Raw genomic sequence first — 6,306 nt, 5'->3', positions numbered from 1 at the left:
ATTGCTCGGTCATGTTACCATGCCAACTGAGTATGTATATTTATATCTTAGGTAAGATATGAAAATTGAGAAAATGTTTCTCGGACGAGATACATAAAATTATTTAACATGTCTCGGGTAATATTTCAAAAATAAAATTGGATTAATATATGCCCTGAATTGAATTATCATATCTCGGGCAAGATAAGAAAATCAAGAAAACATATCTCAGGCAAGATACCTAAAATGAAATTGGATTAAGATATGCGTTAAATTGAATTACCAGATCTCGGGCGAGATCAGGCGAGATAAGAAAATCAAGAAAACATATCTCAGGCGAGATATCGAAAATGAAATTGGATTAATATATGGGTGAAATTGAATTACCATATCTCGGGCGAGATGAAAATTGAGAAAATGTTTCTCGGGCGAGGTACTGGAAACGAAATTGGATTAACAAATGCTTGAAATTGAATTACCATATCTCGGGCGAGAAATAGAAACTTATTTAACATATCTCACGTGACATACAAAAATTGAAATTGAATTAATATTTATCACGGAAAGAGTGAAAACGAATGTCGGTGGCCATGTATCTCGTCCGATATATTTGTGCCCTAAAATTCCTAAACTTTCCACATCTTTCGTTATTTGCTTACCTTTTTCTCCCCTTTTTCTCTCCTTTTCACGAACTCCTATTGCCGTTCATGGATCTTGATCGAGCTATCGCCTGCTATGTAGATCTCACCCGAGTTGCCCCATCAATCTCGAACGCGGGCCCAACCTATTGCCCAGGTAAGCCCCGCTTCTCAGTTAATACCCACATTCTACTGCAATATGTGGTGTATTATGGTGCCTTGCCCCATCATCATGAGATTTTGATCTACTTTGCACAGCAATTATATGCAAAATTCGTGTTGGGGCTCAAGGTAGATTATCATGATCGTCGACCCGGCGGCGCTGGCCATGGTGTAGGTCGGCTTCAGGACCAGGACAGAAGGCTAGGCATCTCCCACCTGCACTTTAGACACCTTGTGGATTGGAGGTGTTTTCATTCACCACCACAATGCATGAGATAGGTGTGCAGATCGGTCACCAGTTCCAGTTCGACACGCCATGGCTTTCTTCTCTTAGTAGACCACTAGCAGACCACTAGCACAGTATTCTCCCAAACCCTTAGCAATTCTACACGCCGTGGCTTTCTTCTCTTAGCAGACCACTAGCACGGTATTCTCCCAAATCCTTCTAGAGTAATTTTTAATTATGATGTGTATTTCTATGTTGGTAAGTTATCCACCTATATTTTATCTTGTTTGTGTAGGGACCCACACAGTTTCACACCCATGCTTCTACTTCAAGCTAGGCCGAGGAGAGAGTTGGGGCAGCATCACCTTTACCAGCACCCCCTAGCCATGTGAGAACATTGTTTAAATTATTTTCCCATTTCTTAAGTATGCTTTCTTGTATTTGTCTTAATATTGTTCACTTTCACTTTTCAGGATGCCAAGCTAGATGAGCTTTGTTGGGATAATAGGTGTCACAGCTCACTCTAGAGTTGCAGAAGTGGGACCAGGAGGTTGAGCGCTAGAAACAATTAGTTCATGAGGTGCACGTGCAGAAACGGATCACATACTACTATGCGGAGCACTACATGAGGGAGTGGACTAGACTTGGCAAAGATGCAGCTCGCCATCGTATGATGCCGAGCATTGTGATCTATCCCCTTCTGCCAGACTCTTTGGTTGCGAGACCACGTACAGACACCAGTACTACAATTTGTGGAGTTTACCTCAGTGAGTTAGACACTTGGGGGTGGTATACATTAGGGTGCCACCGCTAGTATCATCTTTATTGCCTTGTTTGCTCATTGGTGATTGCTAGGTGTCCGACTTGTTGTTGGTGTGCAGTGTAGAGTTTGGCCTATATCGCCTTTGGGGGATAAACGACTTGTACCCAGGGTCAGCAGTGACTATGGATCTTGTCTCACGGAGGCCCATTGGTAGCACTAATCGGCACGCTATCCTAGATATCATAACTGATGATGGACATGTTGCTGAGGATATGCTAGAGGATTTTGAGATTCCCATAGAGATGGATTTATCACCAGAGGAGAAGAAGGCATAGAGAGTGTGATGGGCATGCATTGATGAGTTTATTTTACATGCCCGCTAGGTTTCTTTACGCACCCTAGTTGGAGTAGGGAGTTTGGTGGAGTGAGGTCTTGAGGCATGTATCAGGTCCATGGAGCAATCTACATGTGGCCGTTTTGCTGCTCGGGTGTACACTCACCTCCGCTTATGGGAGATGAGTCATGAGCATAAAGGCAATGCGATTGACCGCCGGGGGCTTTGTGATGCAGCTTGTTTGCTACACATGGTCAGTCCCCTCAGCCATGGCAAAGGAGTGTCTTACTCAGAGGACCATTGCAGACCGGGTCATATAGGAGCTAAGGAGGAGGCAGCGGGCTGGGCACATCATCCTGGAGCTTACTAGGTCATCTCAGATGAGGAGGCAGCGGGCCGCGCACATCATCCTGGAGCTTACTAGGTCATCTCAGATGAGGATTAGCCATCATGTAGATGTAAATCCCATCATGTTTTTGTATTGATCAGTCTACATACCATTTGTATCTGAGACCTCATGTTTTTGTATTGATCAGTCTACATACCATTTGTATCTGAGACCTCATGTTTTTGTATTGATCAGTCTACATACCATTTGTATCTGAGACCTCATGTTTCTATGTATGACATCCACTAGTTGTATTACATTTTGTTTTATATATTGGACTATGTCTTTTGTGATTTTATATTTTTATAAAGCTTTTATATGTAAGGTGCCATGCTATTTTTTGCATAGGGGACCCCTTGGGCAGTACGCAAAAAATGGCGAGTGACTACACACCGTCCCGCCCATCCGGTGTCTGCTGGTGGTTAAACTTTATGAGTGGAGGGGTAGCAGACCCATGGACCCACTCGAAAAGTTTCACCTACATCGAATGCTATACAAGCGTGACGCCTCACCCAAACCCGCTATTTTGTGCATAAGGGACCTCTTGGGCACACTATGCAAACATAGCAGGTGGCAACACATCGTCCCGCCCATCTGATGTCCAATGGTGGTTGGTGAAACTTTGCAAGTGGAGGGGTAGCAGCGCCATGGATCCACTCGCAAAGTTTCACCTTCATCGGACGCCATACAAACATGATGCCCCACCAAACTTGCTATTTTTTGTATAGGGGACCCCTTGGGCACTTTGCAAAAAATAGCAGGTGGCAACACACCGTCCCACCCATCCGGCGTCTAATGGTGGTGAAACTTTGCGAGTGGATGGGTAGCAACCCCATGGACCCACTCAAAATGTTTCACTTGCACCCAACGCCATATGAGCGTGATGCCCTACCCGAACCCACTATTTTTTGCATAGTGGATCCCTTGAACACTTTGCAAAAAATAGTGGGTGGAAACACACCGTCCCGCCCATCTGACGTCCGATGGTGATGAAAATTTGTGAGTGGAGGGGTAACATCCCCATGGACCCACTCACAAAGTTTCACTTGCATCGAATGTCATACGAGTGTGATGCCCCACCCAAACCCGCTATTTTTTGCATAGGGAACCCCTTGGGCACTATGCAAAAAATAGTGGGTGGCAACACACCCTCCCGCCCATCTAGCCTCCAATGGTGGTGAAACTTTGTGAGCGGAGAGGTAGAAATCCCATGGACTCGCTCGCAAAGTTTATCCTACTACATAGAACACCATACGAGCGTGATGCCCCACCCAAACCTGCGATTTTTTGCATAGGGGACTCCTTGGGCACTATGCAAAAAATAGCAGGTGGCAACATACCATGCCACCCATTCGGCATTCTCGATGGTGGTGAAACTTTGCAAGTGGAGGGGTAGGAGTCCCATGGACCCACTTGCAAAGTTTCACCCACATCATACGCCATACAAGCATGATGCCCCACCCAAACCCACTATTTTTTACATAGGCAATCCCTTGGGCACTATACAAAACATTTGCGGCAGGTGGCAACACACTGTCCCGCCCATCCAGAATCCGATGGTGGTGAGCCTTTTCGAGTGGAGGGATAGCAGCCCCATGGACCCAAGACACCAGTGGTGAAACTTTGCGAGACTGGAGAGGTAGCAGCCCCATGGACCCACTCGCAATGTGTCACCTGCATTGGACGCCATACAAGCATGATGCCCCACCCAAACTTGCTATTTTTTGTATAGGGGTCCCTTGGGCACTATGAAAAAATACATGGTTTGGGTGGGGCATCACGCTTGTACGGCGTTCGATGCAGGTGAAACTTTGCAAGTGGGTCTATGGGGGTGCTACCCATCCACTCGCAAAGTTTCACTACCACTGTTGATGCAGGATGGGCGCGGGATGGTGCATTGCCACCCGCTATTTTTTGCATAATTTCCAAGGGGTCCCCTATGCAAAAAATAGCGGGTTAGGGTGGGGCATCACACTCGTATGGTGTCTGAGGATCCCTTGGGCACTATGCAAAAAATAGTGGGGGTGGCAAGATATCGTCCTGCCCATCCAGCATGGTGGTGAAACTTTGCGAGTGGAGGGGTAGTAGCCCCATGTACCCACTCGTAAAGTTTCACTCATATCGGCGGGTGCCATATAAGCGTGATGCCCCACCCAAACCCACTATTTTTTCCATAGGGGATCCCTTGGGCACTTTAGAAGAAATAGTGGGTGGCAATACACTGTCCCACTAATCTGGCATCTGACGGTGGTGAAACTTTTCGGGTGGAGGGGTAGCAGCCCTATGGACTCACTTGCAAAGTTTTACCCGCATTGGACACCATACGAGCGTGATGCCCCACCAAACCCGCTATTTTTTACATAGGGGACTATGCAAAAAATAGTGGGTGACAACACACCGTCCCCAAGGTAGCAGCCCCATGGACCCACTCACAAAGTTTTACCCACATCAGATGCCATACGACCATGGTCCCCCACCCAAACCCGCTATTTTTTGTATAGGGGACCCCTTGCACACTATGCGAAAAATAGCAGATGGCAACACACTATCTCGCAAATCTAGCATCATTTTATAGTGGTGAAACTTTGCAAGTGGAGGGGTAGCAGCCCCATGGACCCGCTCACAAAGTTTCACCTTCATCGGATGCCACACGAGCGTGATGCCCCACCCAAACTCGCTATTTTTTGCATAGGGGACCCCTTAGATGCTATGCACAAAAAAGCGGGTGGCAACACACTCTCCCGCCCCTCTGGCGTCCGATGGTGGTGAAGCTTTGAAAGTGGAGGGGTTGTAGCCCCATGGACTAACTTGCATAGTTTCACCCGCATTCGGACGCCATAATACGAGTGTGATGCCCCACCCAAGCCCGGTATTTTTTTGCATACGGGACCCCTTGGGAACTATGTAAACAAATAGCAGGTGGCAACACATCGTCCCACCCATCTGGCAGCCGATGGTGGTGAAACTTTACGATGGAGGGATAGGATCCCCATGGAACCACTCACAAAGGTTCACTTGCATCGGACGCCATACGAGCGTAATGCTCCACCCAAACCCGCTTTTTTTTGCATAGGGGATCCCTTAGGCACTATCCAAAAAATAGTGGGTGGCAACACACCATCCCGCCCATCTGATGTCCGTGGTGGCAAAACTTTGTGTGGAGGGGTAGAACCCCATGGGCCCACTCAAAAAGTTTCACCCACATCAGACGCCATATGAGCGTGATGCTCCACCCAAACCCACTATTTTTTGCATAGGGAATGCCTTGGGCACTATGAGCGTGATGCCCCACCCAAACCCACTATTTTTTGCATAGGGGACGCCTTGGGCACTATGCAAAAAATAGTGGGTGTGGCAGCACACTGTCTTGGCCATCCGATGTCCCTGATGGTGGTGAAAATTTTCGAGCAGAGTGGTAGCAGCGCCATGGATCCACTCACAAAGTTACACCTGCATCAGACGCCATACGAGTGTGATGTAGTACCACCCAAACCCGCTATTTGTTGCATAGGGGACCCCTTAGGCACTATGCAAAAAATAGTGGTTGGCAACACACCATCTCACCCATCTGGCATACGATGGTGGTGAAACTTTGTGAGTGGAGAGGTAGTAGCCCCATGGACCCAATCTCAAAGTTTCACCCCCATCGGTGAGCATGATGTCCCACCCACTCACAAAGTTTCACCCCCAAATCATTAATAGAAAGATACAAAATATATGGGCACAATTGAAAAGCCAATTCAATATATATATGGGTAGAAGATAAAAAGTGAGAGAAAGATAAAAAGTGAGATAAAGATAAAAAATAAAGGGCAT

General features: G+C 46.9%; 1 long non-coding RNA gene across 1 annotated transcript; it reads left to right on the top strand.

The window, feature by feature from the left end:
- Positions 1-652: 652 nt before the first annotated feature.
- Positions 653-2,718, top strand: LOC147610197 (uncharacterized). Its single transcript, XR_015264100.1, has 4 exons — positions 653-774; positions 1,301-1,393; positions 1,479-1,772; positions 1,887-2,718. It is a non-coding gene; the product is annotated as an uncharacterized LOC147610197 (long non-coding RNA).
- Positions 2,719-6,306: the final 3,588 nt, after the last annotated feature.

The sequence above is a fragment of the Cibotium barometz genome, chromosome 49 (assembly GCF_041138505.1).
Source record: "Cibotium barometz isolate CiBa-2024 chromosome 49, ASM4113850v1, whole genome shotgun sequence".
NCBI classification, from domain to species: domain Eukaryota; kingdom Viridiplantae; phylum Streptophyta; class Polypodiopsida; order Cyatheales; family Cibotiaceae; genus Cibotium; species Cibotium barometz.
This window is presented reverse-complemented; position numbering and strand designations above follow the sequence as displayed.